Source organism: Coturnix japonica, chromosome 4 (assembly GCF_054131305.1).
Source record: "Coturnix japonica strain WE chromosome 4, WE-NBRP24, whole genome shotgun sequence".
Classification (NCBI taxonomy): Eukaryota; Metazoa; Chordata; class Aves; order Galliformes; family Phasianidae; genus Coturnix; species Coturnix japonica.
The window spans coordinates 59,657,764-59,677,094 of record NC_140666.1 but is presented as its reverse complement, the minus strand read 5'-3'; the positions used below and the strand labels follow the sequence as shown (position 1 = coordinate 59,677,094).

The 19,331-nt window shown below is 41.6% G+C and overlaps 1 protein-coding gene across 6 annotated transcripts in view; it reads left to right on the top strand.

The window, feature by feature from the left end:
- Positions 1–19,331, top strand: part of ANK2 (ankyrin 2) — a 315,505-nt gene that overhangs the window by 8,444 nt on the left and 287,730 nt on the right. For 5 of the 6 annotated variants that reach the window (XM_085546992.1, XM_085546991.1, XM_085546976.1 and 2 more), the window contains exon 1: positions 14,331–14,711. The exons of the other annotated variant lie outside the window; for it this stretch is intronic. The gene's annotated coding sequence lies outside the window, so the exon portion shown is untranslated. Of the gene's footprint in view, positions 1–14,330; positions 14,712–19,331 lie in introns of those variants that run through there. 6 annotated transcript variants of the gene reach the window in all.

Below are 19,331 nucleotides of genomic sequence, written 5' to 3'. Positions count from 1 at the left end.
GATATACCAGTCTTGTTTTTCACATTTTTCTTTGTGCTTTTGATTGCAAAAAGTAATAATAAATTGAGTGAAAATTCATTTCTTATCTTGGAAATTCAGATTCTTGAAATTTAGTAAAAAAAAAAAAAAAAAGGTGGATGTATTTCTGGAATAGCTGGTAATTTATTCATGAGTATGAAGGGCTTTTCCATCATCCCAGAATAATGGTTGGTTTAAAACAGGTAAAACAGAACCTCTTCCATCTCTCCATCCCCCCTGCCCCCGGATAAGAAAAATAACCAACTTTTCTTAATAGTAATATTGAAGTTCTGAGGATGCAATTAGAGAAACTCGAGCATGAACAACAGAAGAACTTAAATTTCTGTGACCTTAAAATGCAAAAGGGGGAAAGATTACAGTTCTTCCAATGGCAGCTGGGTAAGTCGGAACAGGTAATGAACAAGAGGTGTTGAGCACAAACACTTAAATGTAAAAGTACATGTGCAAAATTTCTGTTGATTTGAGTGGTTACATTCCTTTCTGTCTGTTCAGCTCTAAGGAGAGAATCTATATTTAGTAAAGCAAATGTGGATGAAATCTGTATGAAGTATTTTGTCTGACAAGATTTTGATCTGTTCTTAAGACATGATAAGTCAGTGTGCGGGCTCCATAGAAAATCAATCGATGCTCTATTTTTATGACATGAAATTGCTTGCTTAGCATGCACTAATGGGTGATAACTTCTAATCACCCAGAGCAATACTGCTCCTGGCAGCTAACTTATTTGTTCCTGGTTTTCATATCTGTGTCTGAACTGTGCTGTCACAGTTCTGTTGGGTCTAAGGGTAGAAGCCTTAACCTCTCTACCTGTCTGACTGTGGACTTAGAATTTTCTTGCAGACTCCATGAGAGCACAGCAGCTGAAAGGCCTCTGTCTCTTACTGCGCACTTCTTATGGTGTCTTTGGGCTCTCTGGGTGATCTGTGTATAGTAGCACATACATCTGGCACAGCTGCAGTTGGTACAGCCCCACTGGACAGCTTGGAGTGCTGTGCAATGCCAGTTAAGGTTTCTTTGCTGGTCAGGCTTGGCTTCGCAGCTTTCTGATTGTCTTTGCAGCCAGGTGCACTAGTGGATTCAAAAACATACATCCTTGACAAGGTTTTGCATTATTAGCTGCACCTGGTGAAACTGGAGCTCTCTCATTTCTAATGGCATTTTCTGCAATGCAGTGTAGAGATGAGATGCAAACTTCCTCATCTGTGAGGGTGGTGGTGGGCGGGGGTAAAAAGCTCTGGTTATATGTAGTAACATATATATGTAGCGTGACCTGATGCAGCCTCAGTTGCAACTAAACATAGTCTGGTATTCTGTGCACCTGTCAGCCTGCTGCTCATGGTGCCCATATCTGAGGGGGATGTGTGAATCTAGACCTTTACCTGAAGTTGGCCTCTACATCTATGAGAGGCAGCTGGCTTGCCTTTTCAAGTTTTGCTCATGTGTGATTATAGTCGTGTTTTAGAAAATCAGTCCTTTGAAGCAGCTGGGAGTTGAGGAGGCAGCCGGCTTCTAGTCTGCATGTAGTCCCACTGAGATGCAGTGTGATTAGTGCCTGTTGTAGCTTTTGACATTGAGCTTTGTTGTTGCATCACCCTTAGGCAATAACATAGTGTGCACATCTCTTCCCTGTAACAGCTTCCACCAAAAGTTTGGGTGTGCTGCATGCTTGATGTTGATTTATTTAGGTTCTGTAGACTTCATGGGAAGATTCATTTCAATCAGAAAAAGAAATGCTGAGCAACAGCATCATAGGATTTTTGGAGATTAATAATAGAATGGCCTGATGGCTCTGACACTAATTATGATCTATCTATTTTAAAACTAGAAATGCCTTGTACTGCAAGAAGAAGCTTCTAGCTAACTCTTCAGGTTGCTACAGTACTTCTGCTGTGACAAACAAATCCCAGAACCTGCAGCAATTCTCACTCCAGCATTATGGCTATCTTGTAATGAACTGAGGACAGCTGGTCACATTGGTTTCAGCTGCAACGTAGAATCTCTTATTAGTCTGTGGTACTTCTGAGAAGGTCACAAAATCTGCATTCATTTAGAGGCAGCTGTTTTCAGGTCTATATAAAGAACGTGTTGTAAATGCGTGTTCAGTTCTATGTGTGCAATTAGCTGTCAGTGATTATTCACAGTAAGAGGTTTGAAGTTATGTTGCAAAATACCTTTTGATATACAATGGAAGCATGTTAAAGGTAATATAAATAGTACTGATGGGTGTTCACTCTAATACAGATAGATTTCAGATGGAATTTCCAGGGTTTGTATGTACCACCTGAACGTTCAGTTCAGAAGTGGAAGTGTGTGCAGGTGGAGTATCTCACTATTGCAGAGCACGGTGTCTTTGCTGAATAACTCCTGAGATAACTTATTTTATAGTAATGTATGTTCTGAAGAAGGCTGTTGAAAATGCCTTGGCTGTGGACTACACGCTGTATGAGGCTCAGATGATCATGTTGAAAAGAGAGCAATATCATTTTACTTTATTTTTTATCAAAAGATAAATGAAGGTTTTCTCGATATCCATTCTTCTGCTTTGGTAGTATATGTTTTGAAAGATGTATTAGGAAGCGCATGTACCAGTGTTTTTACACCTCATGAAGAAACTGCAGCGAACCTTCTAGACTTATTTTCTCATGAAGCAGCTTTGGTAGCACACGACGGAACTGTTGTCTGAAGGAAAATAAATAGAAAATATTGGCTAAAGGCACTCTGAAGATGTTTTTAATATTGTAAAAAGTTAAAAGGATTACAAGAGAAAGTAGCAAATACTGTGAAATCAATGACAATATTATAAATGGGAGGTTTCTAGAATCTTTGTTTTAAACTCTCCTTTAACATCAACAGTAAGTGTTATTTAATAATCCTCACTTAAATGCAGTTATGGAGATAGATATGTTTTCAGAAACATATTCTGATATGGGAATAGTAAATCAAATTTTCGCTTTTGGAGATGACACAAATATATATTTTTGGTCTTTGTAGGAAGATGGAATTATCTACGGCAGAGCACTTACCATGGTAACGTAGACTATGGCAGCAGAGCCATTGGCTTTTTTTATACCTGAAACCCAGCAGCAGCCAAGGAATAACTAAAGAAGGTGATGTTTCTGTTGCATTTTTAGTTATGTTAGTTACTATCTATTTCACTCAAAGCCTGTTTAATCTCTAATTGCAAGAATCATTTTATGTAATATGAGTTAAATTTAGAAGAACATAAATATGCATATAGAAATTGCTGCACTTTTGGGAAGTGCTTCTCTTCTAATGTTCAGGTACTGCAGAACAGTTTATGTAGGGCTTCATGTCAGTTTGGTATGCCTCATATATATGGAAAACCAGTATGAACTTAACTGGAGATGCAACGTAGCCCTGACTGGGACTTATACTCTGCCAAAAATGAAAGTACTCTTGTATGTGGACATCATTTATATTAAAAAGACTTCTTCCTTTCCTCTGTGAGTCTGTAGATGTAGAGGAATATCTATATTGGTGCCTGTATCAGTTAAAAATAAGAGACAAAGAAAGATGAGAATCTTAACTCTGCTGAAAGCACCAGCTGGTTAGATTTTTGTCTAGTTGAAATGTAGTGAGAGGAACAGGGCTGCAGTCTGGTTTTCCACAGTGTGTGCTTTGTCAGATCCCCAAATGAGCCTTTGTATCCTTGTCTTCTACTGTTGTGTTTCCCTGGGGGAAGACATTGTATAAGACATGGGAGTCTGAGACTTTTGGCTTGTCTTGGCTGCACTGAGTAAAGGGGGACTGTTTTGGGCTGCATGTGAGTATCTTGCTCCAAAAGCGATGCCTCCTGCTTATTTCCATGGAAACCACAACAGCTATGAAGAGCACAATAACAGTATTTGATAGAGCAAATTCTCAGCTACAAAACACTTTTTCAACATAGCCACCAGTGTTAGCTAAGCATTTTTGTCAGCAGTGAACAAGAGCCTGCATGCCATGCTCACAACAGTTTGCCACAACTGCTGACCACTGTTTGGTCTCCATCAACATTCAGCAAGTTTCAATGAATGTAAGTGGGTGCTATTTTTTCTTTTTGGCATGGAGGAATCCAGCGGTACCCCTTTTCTTCATATGTACTTCCATGTCTGACTGCCTCTCTACTGCTGTCCATCTGTATGGGAAACTGGTAATCACAGCCTGAACCTCTGATTAATCAGCTGAGGCAGGTGTTGGGTCAGCTATGGGAGCACAGGTGAGAGTAATTAGCTGTGCTCCAGGAAGGGGTGGAGCTTGACCCCTAGACTTCATTTAAGGGCTGACCACTACTAAGGCAGCATCTCTTTGAGATTGCTCCTCTGTGGAGGTAGGCTCAGTGTTTTCCAGCCAGGCTGAAGGCTTCTATACTGGTGAGTTTTTTCTATAGATAATCTTTTGAATATTTGTCACCATCCTTCTACCATCTTCATATTATTTTCACTTTACACCATCATATAGCAACTGCGTGGAATAGAATAATGGGGGGAGGTTCAGCCTCTGCTGCCCTACTTCCAACATCTGCCTCTGATGTCCTTGGTCAATGTAATAACACAGGAGGCACTGCTTTCAGAATAGCTCCCTCCCTAAAATATATATTATAGAAACAAAACATTTTGATTTTTAATATGTTTTTCTTATTATATTGAAAAAGGAACGAAACCATAAAACTAGTGGGATACTTGGTCATGTTTTTGTGAAGCTAATGCATCAGAGTGGCTCAGTGGCAGTGGCTACAGCTCTTAGTGAGTTCTCAAGCTGTTTGGCAGAGATTTTTTGGAATTTTACTCTTCCTGTATTTCATGCTTGACAATTGTACACAAATGCACCTACAGCCAGAATAATGACGGTGTGAATGAGGTGTGACTGAAGAAAGGGCTTCAGTCTTTTATGAAAGTTGGGTAAAGAGATGTGATAGGATTTTTGAGTTGAACAACTGCTTGCAACTTTATATGTTCGGTTTGAAAATTGGCAGGTCATGTATTTATATCAACCAAAAATGGTGTTGCAAACATAAACGGATGTTTTTTTTTGGTAACCTTAGACCCTATTCTCAAACTCCTCTATCAAACTGGAAAACACAGGTGTGTATACTTCTCCATTCAGAGCACTGTGCTTAGCCTGTGAACACATAAGAGATTCTCTGTGACTAAGAGGAACCGATCACTTGTACAAGGTCACCCATGGCTCAGATTCAAAATTGAAAACCTGCCAGCAAAAGTAATGATTTTACATTTTTTTCCCCAGTAATTATGATCCAGAAATAATTTTAGTTTAGGGATAGAGAAAATGAACGAATGACAGTGATACATGAGGCTGATTTATTCAGTGTCAGAGGGGCCTACCCTGGGAAATTGAGACTTAATGCACAGCAGGCAAGGCTGTGATCACTTCTTGATTGTGGCTGATATCTGCTGCCCAAGGATGTTCTGCTGGATCCAAGTTACTTATGCCTGATACTAAGGCACTTGCCTCCCCTGGTGTGCTTCTAAATTTCTTCTGGGCAGATGGAAGTGAACCTTTGCCTGGAACCCAGATTTATCTTTGCAGTGAGTTAATTTTAAATCTGCTGATATATTTAAGAGCTTCATTTGCTGCCTTCAAATTACAGAGGTACCAAATTGCAAAAAATATTAATTTCTATTTAATGTTGGAGTGGATGTGACGTTCTGGAAATTGTGAGAGAATTTTGTCAATTTAGGGCAATGCAGACTTTGTTCTAAAGAGTGTAGGAAGTACTACTTGTGTACCTGAATTATGTTAAACTCTCACTATAGCATTTCAGTAGAACTAGAAAATAGAGAACCAAGTCTCAATTGGTTGTTTCCAACTGTATGCTGTTGCTACATATATTTTTTTTTTTGTTTGTTTTCCTTCCTTTGGTGCTGGTGCTAGACTTGCTTGTTTCTAGGTGAGAGGATACATACAGCATTACTGGGAGGGGATGGTGCTGAGGAGAGAGAGAGAATGAAAGGTCTGCTCATCTAAAATCTCAGCTTCCAGATGTGAAGGTTGATCTGGAATTCCATTGGCAGATTTTGGTGCTTTTTTTAATATACAAGGAGTAACTGAATTATTTCTGTAAGAAGGTTCCTTAAGCTATTAGCTACTTGAATCAGACCATTAAAAGCAAACAAACATTAAACCCCCCAATTTTTTTGCATGTATTAAAAAATGAAAATTGGCTGATGTATTAAAGTGACATTGCAACCATTATTTAAAATCAAAACTCAGAGCTCAAAAGGCTAGCAGACTAATTAATTACTCCCACCAATAAAAAGTACATACACAATGGACATCTGTCTCCAGTATCAGAACATGCTTTTTCATCTCCCTTTTGGCTGGAGTGCTAAGCTATAAATCTATTAAAGATACATTCTTTCTACTGAAGCAAAGCATTCGAGCTTTCAATGCTGAATGTCAAATCAAAACGTTTGATGGGGGAGAGAGCGACCTCACTTAAGATGCTCTGATAGGAGTGACTGTCCTGTTGTTCTAGCCTCACCTGCTAGTGGCTGGTGAGTTACTGCTTTGCGTTAGGAGAAGAGGAAGAAGTTCTCTGAGATGAGAGAGCTGAGTCTTGAGTGATGTTTCAGTTCACACACAGATGGATGAAGGAAGGAGTCAGATGGTGTCTGAGTTTGAGCTGGAATTGTTTCGAGTGTACCTATAGAGAGCTGCTGGGAAGCTTTTATCACAACTCTAGAATTGTGATCATGTTGGGAATAAGTTATTCTTTAAGTGGGTTTTGATTTATAGACATTACACTGCGATGCAAAGGTTGAGGCGTGTTGAATGTCTCAAATTATTTGTGTCTCATTCCTTCATCCAGAACAGAGGGTGCAACAAGCATAACCTTTTTTCCTTGAAGGGCAGACTAGCATCTTTGTAAGGGCAAGGTAGAGGTGGGAAGTTATTTATTTATGTATTTATTGAGGTAAATTAAGTGCCATTGGGACATACAAGCAAAAGAGACAATCCTACTTAACCTCACCACTGAGCTGCTTGGCTGGAGTGGTGCTGCTGCTCCAAGAACAGTGAATGTGGTGTCCACAGCACCTGGGAAATAGGGCAGGGAGCAGGAGCTGCTTCATGCGCTACCCCAAAAGCAAGCTTTGTATGGAGCTGTGTTGCTGTGGTTCATTTCATTTTGAAAATACAGTGAGAAAGACCAGTTAGCATTGCTCTGACAAGGAAAAGCTATTCAAAAAAGAAAAACAGAAAGGAAAAAAAAAAGTGTTGCTACCAGAATTGCTATATTTAAACTGTTGCCAGACAAAAATGCCAGTGGAAACAAACTACTGCTGTACATAAATTGACAAGACAAACCTTTCAGTTCTGATTCCAAATTTTATGTTGTTGAGATTACTCATGAGGAATTTAGACACTAATAGATATGGGAAACAGTTGTGTTTATTCAGATGCATGAACTTTAGAGAAGTAGTCATATAACTCCACTAGCCAAACATGGGAACAATGTATGCATTTCAGATATCGCGTGTGTATCCATGAGCTGCATTCAGTTCTTCCCCTCAGTTTGTCTTTTACTGCCCTTGCAAAAGAGGGACTCTGGTTACGGTAACAGCTCTGTTGCATGAGAAGAGCTGTAGGCACATGTGTGAAATTAGCTTGTTGTTTAGCTGGACAGTCTCTGAAGAGGTGACTCACTGGGAAAAAAGATATTCAGCTACTGATCAGTAGAATTACTACATTTGGCCCTAAGTGCTTTATAATTTGATTTGTTTAGTTTCCTTCTCCTTGTCATACATTGGATATTCCTATGGGAAGGCTTCACTTACTGCAGCTTTGCCAGAGCCAGCAAAGGTTTAGCCTACAAAACCTAAAATGAATGGTGTATCTTGTATTGTTGTTTCATGTTTAATTTCATGAGGAGTTGAATTTATAGTTATCAGAGGGTGGATCTTGATTTCAAATCTTGCTTGGCAGCATCCTGTCAGGTAGACTTCTGTCTGTTGTCTTGCACTGAGGAAAGATGGCAATATATTGCTGAGGTAGTGGTAGACTCTTTCAGACATCTGCATTTGGGCTGTGCTTTTTCCCAGACATTCCAATACGCATCCTTCTCACCTCTAGGTGTTGCTCCGGTGTGTTATCAAATGTTGATATCATCCATTATCAACCACATACAGCTTTTCTGGAAGCATGATTGACTTTCATGTGCCACTTCTGAGGTAGAAGGTGTTTTTTAACTTGCTTGATATCCTCATACGGTATACATCAATCTCCAAACCACTGAGGTTCAGTCTAAGTTTTTAAATAAGATTTCAGCTGTAATAAAACAAAGGGAAAGCTTTCATACACTCCGCTTCCAAGAATTCAGCAGCAATGTTCTCATATCAGTCACACAGCTGCAGTGTTGTTTATATTAAAGATGTTGTGTGTTAGCAGTAAAGAACAGTGCTATTTGCTATTTTGCTTGAGAATTACAGAAGCTGAGCTAGTTGGACCAGTTACTCATTTAAAAATAAATAAAAATGCTAGTGATTAACAAGTTCTGTGATGGCAGCATTTGAATGACTGACCTTCCTCACAGAGGCAGAAACCATCAGAATGTTTGGCTGAGTGATCCTTAAAAACAAACCTAGCTGTGTCAGCTGTTCAGCATCATGTTTTGAGCCACTGTCCTCATCTATTTATTCTGTTTACCACTTAGATTAGTGTAGTGTTAGTGGTAGCTTATGTAAATGCGTCCAGAGGACAAATTAACTGAAGATGCTTACGGTAATTACATAGTTTTCCTGGAAGTGACTGTCTTGCTATTTTTGATAGGCTGGCTTTTAAACAGTTTATCTGATAAATAAAAACAGTTATTGAAAAAATGCACTTTGGCTGTGTGGGCTCTACCTCTGTACTTTTTCCTTTATTTCAGTCAGAATAAGAGCAGAGAATCTGATGAAAGCAAATTCACCTTGAAATACTAAGTACTGGGAAAAATGAAGTATAAAACTTCTGAAAGGGAATGATTAGCTGTTAGTGAGGGCTGCTGAGAGTTGTTCAGCAAAAGTGATGTGAAAGAATAGAGCAAACCTCCAACTCTTGACCTAAGTGACAGGAATCTATATGGGAACAAGGGTCCCTAGATACGCTTGCTGTGGGAAGTGGTTTTCTTGGAGTTCTCGCTCTGTTACACACATAAGGATTCATTTCAGGCAGTGGTTTTTGTTTGGTTTTGTTTTCTACATATGTAATCTCTTGTATTGTACAACTCGTACTGTAGCCTAAATATAATTCAGGCAGCTTCTACTGAAGTCTGGCGGATGCAAGACTATATATTTCTTCTATTTGATTTCTAGGGAGGATTTTGGGAATTAAATGGCACAGTGAATAAATAAATAAATAATTTCTTCAGCTACTGCTCCAGAGTGCAACTGGTTAAGATTTGACTTGGTTGTTCAGCCTTTGAGATGTGCACTTGCAGTGAGTTCTGACCTTGCAGATTCTAGAACAAAGTGTAGGTGTGGGTTCAGTGGGAGACATTTGATTCTAATCTTGTCCTACTGTACTTCCTAATTACAAATAGAGATAGTTCAGGAGAAAGTCAGCACAGGAATTATGAGGAAGTCGTGCATTTCTAGCCCTTATTTATTTCCTTAATATAAATAGCATGTCATTGCATAGTGCAGATTTCCTGGCTTGAAACATAAAAATAATTTAGATGTGTGAAATGGTTGCATATCCCTGGGGAAAGGATTTCTGTATCAGCAAAGCTGGTTCTGTTTAGTACTAGTTCTTCTTCCCAGGCTGCTACATTGCCCAGCTTTGTGCATGTCCATGACTTCAGTTACAATGCTTTACCTCAGAGCATTTGTGGGAATCAGCAGCAACATCCATTCTCGTTAGTGTGCTTGGTGCACCTTTAAGAGCCACTTGAGTTAATTTTCTCCTACAGTGCACTGCATGTATTCTCACTGCTTTATTTCAGTCCCTCCGACAAATACAGTGTGAGCAATGGAAAGGGGAAAATCTGAGATTTATTGTGGAGCCTGAGTTTCTATTTTCACAGAACAGGAGCTTTCTTTTAATGGTATTCAGCAAGTTCCTTTTCTCACAGGAACTGTGCCAGAAGATGGCATTGCTGTACACAGAGCACTCATCTCCATTGAAACAAGTCATTAACAGGAGTGGAAAAACTGCATCTCAAAAGTCCATTAGGCTGACGGGAAACAAATTTGCCTTCATATCACACACACAGCAAGGACAGTTCCATTAAAATATACAGCTTGCCCAGGAGTTATTCTTTTTGTTGTTGTTTAACAAGAAGCTTGTGTTTAAAAGCACAGATTAGTCTGTGTGGGCTGAGTGTGCCTATCTCAGTGCTGAGAACTCTTTTTCAAATGGAAATAGAAGACATAAAATCTGCTCGCAATACCTCCTGCCAGCATCTTACTCTTTGGCTTCAGTCTGCTTGGCCTCCTCAAAGCATCGTTTTCTAACCACTGCTTTATTTAATAGGTTCTGTCAATTTGGTTTTGCTAAGGTGCATCTGCAAATGTGCCAAGCACTACTCCAAAGGCTTCTACTTTGAGTTTAATCCCAGAATAGTAAGTGGCCTTTGGAGGTTGGGGAAGTTTGGGGTAAACCTGTAGTAAGCTCATGGGAATGTGTTTTTCCATCTTTGTAATTCTTAACTTATTTTGTTATTAGTGAATTCTGTTATTCCAAGGAGAACTGTAGCTCTGCCTTCGATAATCAGTAGAAAGAACTGATGTGATTGCAGTTGGATTGAAGCTTTTATTGGAAAGAGTCAAAAAACTCAGTTTTGCAGGGCATCTTACTGTAGGTGCAGTCTATGTGGCTCTCTGTTTGACTACGGTACAGTCAGCATTGGGCATGCTGTGGTTCCAGCTCCTCTGGGAATATAAAGTTTGTTTGAAACTGCTTGTTGCTATCGTGAGCTGTTGAATTGGCTTATGCTGGTGACTGAACTGTACAAACCACCTCCTTCAATTATGTCCTGAACACTGAACAGAGATGCACAGAAATTAAATTAGAAGAACATAATGCTGGAAATTAACAAATACCAGAGAACTTCCTCTTGCCTTCGCTGCAAATGAAGTTAAATTCCTTTACCAGTAAAGCTTTGAGGGGGAGGAAAAGGAAAACAAATAACAGCAAACAGGAATAGAGTATAGAACAATTATTCCAAGTTACCTCCTCAGCCAGAAAAATGAGTGCCTAGCATGCCTCGCTTGTTAATTTGGCAGTGTTATGTTCCCTGATTTTCCTCCCTGCAGGACCACCAGATGCTGGAAGAGAAAGTGAAGGACACAAATGCTATTCTTTCTTTCTTTTTTTGGCTTCTCCCATTACCTGATGAAAATTGCTCTGTGGGATCTGGCCTGGAGTTAGTGATGGATAGGAAAGCAAAGGGTAAGCTTAAAACTGGGAAACCATATATATTTTCAATGGCTAGTATCCAGATGTGTGGGTGGATCTCACTTTGATCTTTCCACAGGTAGACACCCTTTTGGGGAGAATATGGATCTGCTTTTCATTTAAAACTTTCAATTGATGTCTTCAGCAGCAATTCTTCTTGCTGTTACCTTTGTGAAATAATGGTCATTAAAAGAAAAGAAGAATTAACTTGAAAAAGAAAACAACAAAACAAACTTGCCTTGGAAATCCCAAGGCTCTGACCTACAGTAATTCAAAGCTGTTATGTAGACACAGACTAATGTGCATTTGGCAAACCATGCAGTCTGTGGCTTTGCTCTGCCAGGAAGGTGAAAATTGTACTTGATTTTGTGGTTTGAGAGACCCTACAAGGAGAGAGTTCTTCTCAGAATTGGTCTTTGTTAGTTTATTTCTGAAGGAGTTAGTGATGGAGAGAAATGTTTCACTTCAGTAGTCAATTACCATGCAGAAGACGACTCATTTTGTGTTGAAATAGTTGGAGTGTTCACCAGCAGGAGAATACTGCTCCTCATCCTGCCAAGCAGAATTTGTTCTTGGGCTGAGCTTCTGGTCATCACCCTGAAAAGCAGTGTCTGTATTGATCTCAATGGCATGTTGAGTTGTGCTGATGGAAAGATGACTGAGGGAGACTGGGCTGCTCAAGTGGCACACACTGAAGCGTGGGAGAGCAGCTCTTATTAGTGAAATGATTCCCTTTCCTCTGTGTGGGTGATGGGGCTCCTCACCAAGCTGCCTTGACATCCACCAGCCTGCTAGAAAGCACTGAAATAGTGTTGCTTCCCCTGTCTTTTCCTGGTGAATGTACGTGTATTTACTTACATGGCTTTGCTGGGCCTGCTCCAGCTTTTGTTTTACACTCAGGATTTGCTCTCGTTGAGCTCCGGAAGGAGTCGGATATGAAAGGGGTGCAACATTAATGCTGGACTCTTTATATACTCAGAGCTAAAAGCATTATTGATTTCATTTGCTATGAATGAAACAATTTAGATTTATCTGGAAAATGAGGGAAGGAGGAATGGGGGGGAAAAACCAAATGAATGTTTCATGCCATACATTACAATGCAGTGATTTCCTAGCTTACTGTATGTCTGCCTGCCTTCATATTCTCCTTGTTGCATGTGTTATGCTGCAGGATTCAAGTACCCCGTCTCGCTGAGCTGCACAAGGGGTAGTGCTGCTTCTCTGGGTCTCGGAGTGGAGTTATAAGTCACTTTATGTCAGTGGTGTGCAAACACAATACAGCTTGGGGGGGAGTAGTATAGGAATAATGTGGGTGTTTAAAAAGTATAAATTCTAGCATCAATCTTCACCTTACTTACAGTTTAGGTAGGAGGGGTACTTAGCACTGTTAAAGCTTTAGCAGAACCGATTCCAGGCAGCACAGACTGGGTGCTGGAAACCAGAGCTAATGTATACAGCATCACAGAAGTTTCTATTTTTGTATTTCTTCCTACTTCCTGTCCTCCTTAACCCTTTCCCCAGCCTTCTGTTTCCATAGCATCTCGTTACACATTTTCTACTATTTTTTTTTAATATGTGGGTCAATGAAGTTGTATGTGGCTCAACCAGGACAGGTTTCAAGATCCCTGTACCTGGACTGTTAGGTTCTACATGCTGAAACCACGCTAGAGACCATTCTTTTTTCTTAATTACAGCACTGCAGGCCTTCATCTCGAATTCTCTGGATGCACAGAGGAAGCAGTAACACTGTATTAGTGCTTCACTTTGTCGCTTTGTTCTGTACTGAAGTGATTATGTATAAGGAGAATGAGAAGAGCTATCTGTGATCTTTGAACCATGTTATAAATAATGATACATTCTGAAACAGCTCTGGAAAATAAATGCTAGTGTTGCTGACTTAGAACGTTCCTTTCTGTTTAGAAGAGACCATTACTTCGCTGACCCACTTTGCTCCCCCCTGTAGCAATGTTCTGGTGATTTATTTCATGCTCAAAAAGGAGAATTGCAGCTGTGCATGTAATGTGAGGGATCAGATGGTGTGACAAATTTATTTGAAAAAGTCCCACTGACTTCTGTATGTGTGGTTATGAGAACATGGTGCTCTGTTACACTGCTAGGAGAACAGCCATTGACTTGCATGCAATAGTTAGGTCTTGAACTGGAGCTGACCTAAATCCTTGTGATCAAATTGGCTTCTGATTTCATGCATTAAACTTACTCTTTAAGGTTCCTACTGAAGTTCATTTGAGGAAAAAAGTAGTAGGCAGCAAGGCACAGGTCATTAAAAGGGCCTTACTGATGCTTCCAGTTTCACCTCCCTCTTTTGTGGTTATTACCCCTGTTACCAAAGTAAAAGAAATGTAGCTTAGGTTAATACTGTTGTGTGTCCCGTGGTTTTTGCAGTTAATATAGCTGGAGAGTCTGTTATGAGAACATGTGAAGATATGGATGTGAGCTGTGGAGCTGCTGGAGCAGGTTGGGCTCTCTGCATTTCCAGTGGGGCAGCCTATCGTGGGGAAGGTGCTTTAGTTGGGGGTTGGACTGGGTGATCTCCAGAGCTCCCTTCCGACCCTTGACATTGTGTGGTGGTGGCACCAATCAGCCTCAGGAGATATGGAGTTATGGCACTGGGGGATACAGGGGGGATGGGTTGATGGTTGGACTAGGTGATTTTAGATGTCTTTTCCAATCTTAATGATTCTGTGCAACTGCCAACCATACCCCGCTGTGGTTTCTGTTCTGCCCATCGTTCTCCCTGCCATTCATGCTTGAATCTAATGAATTAAGATTCTTTTCTAATTCCGTCTTCTGCTCCTCCGCCGTCATTATTTGGCAGAGCTGTAGGCACAGACGTGTTGTAATGCGGCAGCGAAGCCAGCTCGGGCTCCTTTTGAGCAGAACGAGCACCGATTGCCAGCCGGCCTGACGCTCCGCAGAGGGCTGTGGCTCTGCGCTCTGCCCGCTCCCAGCTTCGGCACCGTAACAGGCGCTGCCGTGGCTCTCCACCCCAACCTCAAAGGCGAAGCGCTCTACGGGGGGGGGGGCAGCCCGACGGGGCCGCTCCTCCCGCACCCACACGCCGCCTCTCCGAGCCCGGCGTGGGAGCGGCGGTGCGGGGCTGCGGCTCGGATCTTCGGCGCGGTGCCGCCCCGGGGCAGGGAGGCAGGGCGGGCTGCGGGGGCCGGGCTGACCCACCGCGTCCTGCGGCACTCGGCACCGCCGCCTGTAGCCGGGGAGCCGTCCACGGAGCCGCTGCTGCTGAGAAACACGAGCGCGTAAGTTGGCCGGGGTCTCTTTCCTCCTGCAGGGCTTGTGAGGGGTGGGCGTGAGCGCTTAATTTTATTTTCACAATGGTTATTTCTCGGTAGCGACCCCGCAGCTTATTCTGTGTAAGAAGCCATTGAGATAAATAGCGGGGAGGGATAAGGAGAACGCTCCGGTAGAAACGGGAAGCCTGGCTGCTGGCAGGGAGGTACACCAGGGTGTGGGTTAGCTGCTCGTTACCTGCTGGGGCTGCTGCACGGTGGGGGATCCCCGTGGCACCCTGGGGACAGCCGGCACAGGTGCTCCCACTGCACCCCTGGAGGGACAGGGTGGCAGCAGCGTGGGGCTCTGCTGTGCTGCTTGTGTTGTGCTGCGAGGGGGGGTGGTCGTGTGTTGAAGATGCGGAGTGAGATCTGTCAATAACTCCTGCATCTTCCATAAAGAGCTGTCAAAATTGTTCCTTTTTTCCACCTCGGCTTGTTGTGATGGAGGAGATCTACCTGATCTCTGATTCATCTGTTTCAGTGAACAAAGGCTGGAGAGAAGGAAGATGTTCTCAGTCCCTAAGGCTTTCTTCCCCCCACAGAGACAAGAGTGTGAAGTCCCTTGCGTTCCATTCATTTTCCCATAGCATGCAGCACCCACCAGTGCTTCTGATAGTAAATGACAGAATGCTGTCCATGTGAGGACTTCACTGAGCCATGTGTGGGTGTAGGGCTTCTTTGGCAGTGAGATGGGGATCCTGACTGTGCAAAACCTGGGGATGGAGTGCTGGGTGCAGCTACTGGGTGTGTCAGTTGCTGCAAATATGGGTGGTTATCACCCTCACTTCTCATTCCCTGCTTGTAATAAGGAGGAAAGAAGAAATTGTTGGGGATGTACATCCATAATTTCTAACTTAGCCCCGGTTATGTCCAACAAGCTAACCATGGTTTTTTTTTCCTTTTTCTTCTTTGTAGTCCATTGTTGAAGAGGGAAAATGCACTCTGAGAGTGTGCTTAAACTGTATGTGAATTTATATGGGATCCTGTCTGTGAAATACTCCTGTTGCTCTTCACTTTTCTCATTTTTCTAGGGCTGCAAAATGGGCTCTGTCTCTAGCGTGAGGAGATGTTATTGTAATCAGAGCAGGGAGCTATTGATAAGGTGTCTGTAAGTCTATACTTCTTGCTTAGAAATTGCTGCTTCTGTTGGAAGTGCTTGCTCAAAGAGTTGGTCAATAGAGAAAAGCAGATAAAAGGAGAAACAAGCCTTCTTGCTAATCTGTAACCTTTGCTAATTTGTTTTATACATAATTTTCATTTTTGCCTTCATGTATTTCCAGTATGCCAGAGCCAAACAAGGTCTGGTGCCTGCTGGTGATAAACCAGTGCTAGCTGGGTTGGCATTGGTATCCCTGAGCCTGATCTGGAGCCTGCTAGTGTCAATAAAAGGTGTTGCTCTGACCTGGATGGATCTTGGATTACATCCCTTTCTGCCATCTGTGCAATTAGCAACTGCGGATTCCAGCAGCGTCTTGGTACAGATCCCTGAACTTGTTCCTAAGTATTTAAAACAAACAAACAAGTTATCTCACCTTTCTCTTGTTTCACTCTGTGGATACACAATATGCTTTTACTATAGATCTCTTGGTTTTTGTCAGATGATCTCATTAGCGCTCAGCAATTCAGTGGTCTGCATACAATCCCTGCCTTGTCTCTTCAGTCTGCACATTAAGCCACAGTGATAGGGTCAATAAATCACTGCTTCCAGTGCAACCTGGGTGTTCTGGGTGTTCTTAGACCTTTTCTTGGCCTGCTACATCTGTAGCTCTAAAGAACTAAAAATGCCTTTCATTGTTACTATTGAATGGCTTTCTGTCTTGGAGTGATTTAGTCCAGTACTTACATGGCATGGGAGACTCCTTAACAAGAGCAAGCATGGCAAAGAGCTGGATTCTCCATGATCTTTGTCATGCTTTCTAGCAGCTCAGGTCAAAGGTGGCTTTGCTGTAACCCATGGTTATAGCTGCAAGACTGGAACTCCTATAATCCCCTTCAGAATCAGTGGGAGCACACCCAACTTTTAATCTTTGAATCACTTTTTATGAAGGTGTTGAATGTACATCATGAGAAGTCTGTGCTTAGAAAAGAAAGAAGTAGCTGATTGAGCAGAGTGCCCTAAAGGAATAAAAACCAAGTTCAGCTTTCTGTGCTTCTTGTTAATGGCTGTCCTTAGTCTTGTGCTGTGAACTGCTCTGCAAGCTCAGTATTTGGGGCTCTTTAATTGGTGTAATTCGGCTACAAAGCATAAGCAGATATCTCACGTAGTATACAAAGCAGCAGATTTAAGTTAATGCTGATGTGTTTCCAGACTGAGCCAAAAGCTTTTTGGGGCTATTATAATGTGCTGGGCATCCAGCCCATTTATCCAAGTGTCTGAAGGAGACAAGTTATGGATTGATGCATTGTACAGATAGACTCATCTGAAAGGCTGATTTTGCAATTTGTTGCCATTGGTAATTTAGTTGTATTAAGCATGGCTGAGGATGGGCAGCAGTTTGGCTGGGTGGGATTTGGGATCCCGTGAGCTATTTCCTGCACAACTGCAGATTTCCTGTGTGACCATGAGATGCTGCTTTTTCCACAGGATGCTGTGAATAGTTTGTATGGTCCCCTTGTAAGTTACACACACAGCATGAAAGAAAACATTCTTGAGAAACTGATGCCACAACCCTATCCTCCACATGTGCTTCTTGCTGCAATATACTTACTGCTGAACATGTATGGCTAAAGGTCCTAGCTTTATAATTTTGGCAATAAATCTGCACAATTGATTTGGGGGCAACTATGAGAAAGGCCCCATTATTAATCTCAAATGACCAGCTTGTATTCAGAGACTATTCCAGATGTTAAACACGGCATTAAGTTTTGTTGTGTCTTAGCAATGACAAGATAATGCAACACTGACAGGGACTTAAGTATGTAATTCCTGGGCATTAGGAATAATAACACGCAAACTTCTACTCCTGTGACTGCTGCTGTTGTAATCTAAGATTATTTGGATGTGTAAGTGTTGAAAGTAGCTCATTGGGAGGGCTCAACAAAATGGAGAGAGTTGGATTATCTTATATATAAACCTGTTTTTCTAAGTGAATATGCATACACAAAGTTGTATTTTAAGCTTAATAGTGTGAACCCTTAATAGCGTGAATTTATTGTTATGAAAGTAGAGGAAGTTGTATTAGATTTTTTGAAGTACAATGCCTTCACATGGTTAGCTGTGCCAGTTTAGTTTCTCAGTAGAATGCCTGTTCCACTTGCTGAGATAACCTTTTGCCTTCCAGTGACCCCCTAAGTTCTGTTCTCCATCATATCTTCAACTTTCATAGTGAAACCAGGAACTTGTTTCTTGTCTGCCTTTCCATGTTGTTTCACTGTTCTTTTTAGGTTACATTTCAGAGACATTTCGTAGAATCATATAATGAAAGGACCACAATGATCGTCCAGTTTCAAACTCCCTGCCATGTGCAGGGTCACCAACCCCCAGACCAGGCTGCCCAGAGCCACATCCAGCCCGGCCTTGAATGCTTCCAGGGATGGAGCATCCACAGCCTCCTTGGGCAACCTGTTCCAGTGCGTCACCACCATCTGTGTGAAAGACTTCCTCCTAATATCTAACCTAAACCTTCCATGTCTCAGTTTAAAGCCATTCCGCCTATCACTATCCACCCTTGTAGAAAGTCATCCCCCTCCTGTTTGTATGCTCCCTTCAAGTACTGGAAGGCCATAATGAGGTTTCCCTGGAGCCTTCTCTTCTCCAAGATAAACAAGCCCAGTTCCCTCAACCTTTCCTTGTATCTGGCTGGAGAGTTGCTCCAGCCCTCTGACCATCTTAGTGGTCCTTCTCTGGACCCACTTCAAGAGCTGCACATCCTTCCTGTACTGAGGGCCCAGGCATTTAAATCATTTGCTTTGGATTAGGGTTCAGAAGTCTCTCCTAATTAAGCTGGTGGCTTGAAAATACTTTTCGTATTGTTTCCAAAGCATTGTTTGAACCCATTTTGAAATGTCTTTATCCTTTCCTACTCTTTTTCCTAACCAAGGCTTTCACTCTATGCTTGGTCCTAGCTTCACAGTGTGGCTTGGACAGAAGCCGCAAATAACTCTTAAAAATAATGTACTTATCGACCTATATATACATTTGTGCATGTAAAAATAGAAATCTTGATTCAGCAGGTCCTAGCTCACTCTGAAGGTTCATTTTGGAAACTGAGGGAGGAAGAACTCATTGAAACAAGCAAAGTCTCTCTTTCTCTCTGTGTGTGTTTATATTTTATTTATATTTTTATATAAATATGTATGTATATATTATTTATATATATACTATATATATATATAAAAATATCTTTAACTTTCTACTGAATACAGAACCTTGGTAAACCTGGCTTATAGAGAAGGCTGCTTTTCTGAACAGATGAAAGAAATCTTCTTCTTTCAGTCTTCTACTGAATACAAGGAATGCTCCCTTAAGCCATTTTTAGACCAGTGTTCAGACCTGGTTCAGCACAATGTTAAAAACTTTGAGCCTTGAGCTATTCAGGGCTATTTATTCTGTGGCTTGTCACAGCTTCCAGGTGGTGGTAGTCCCAT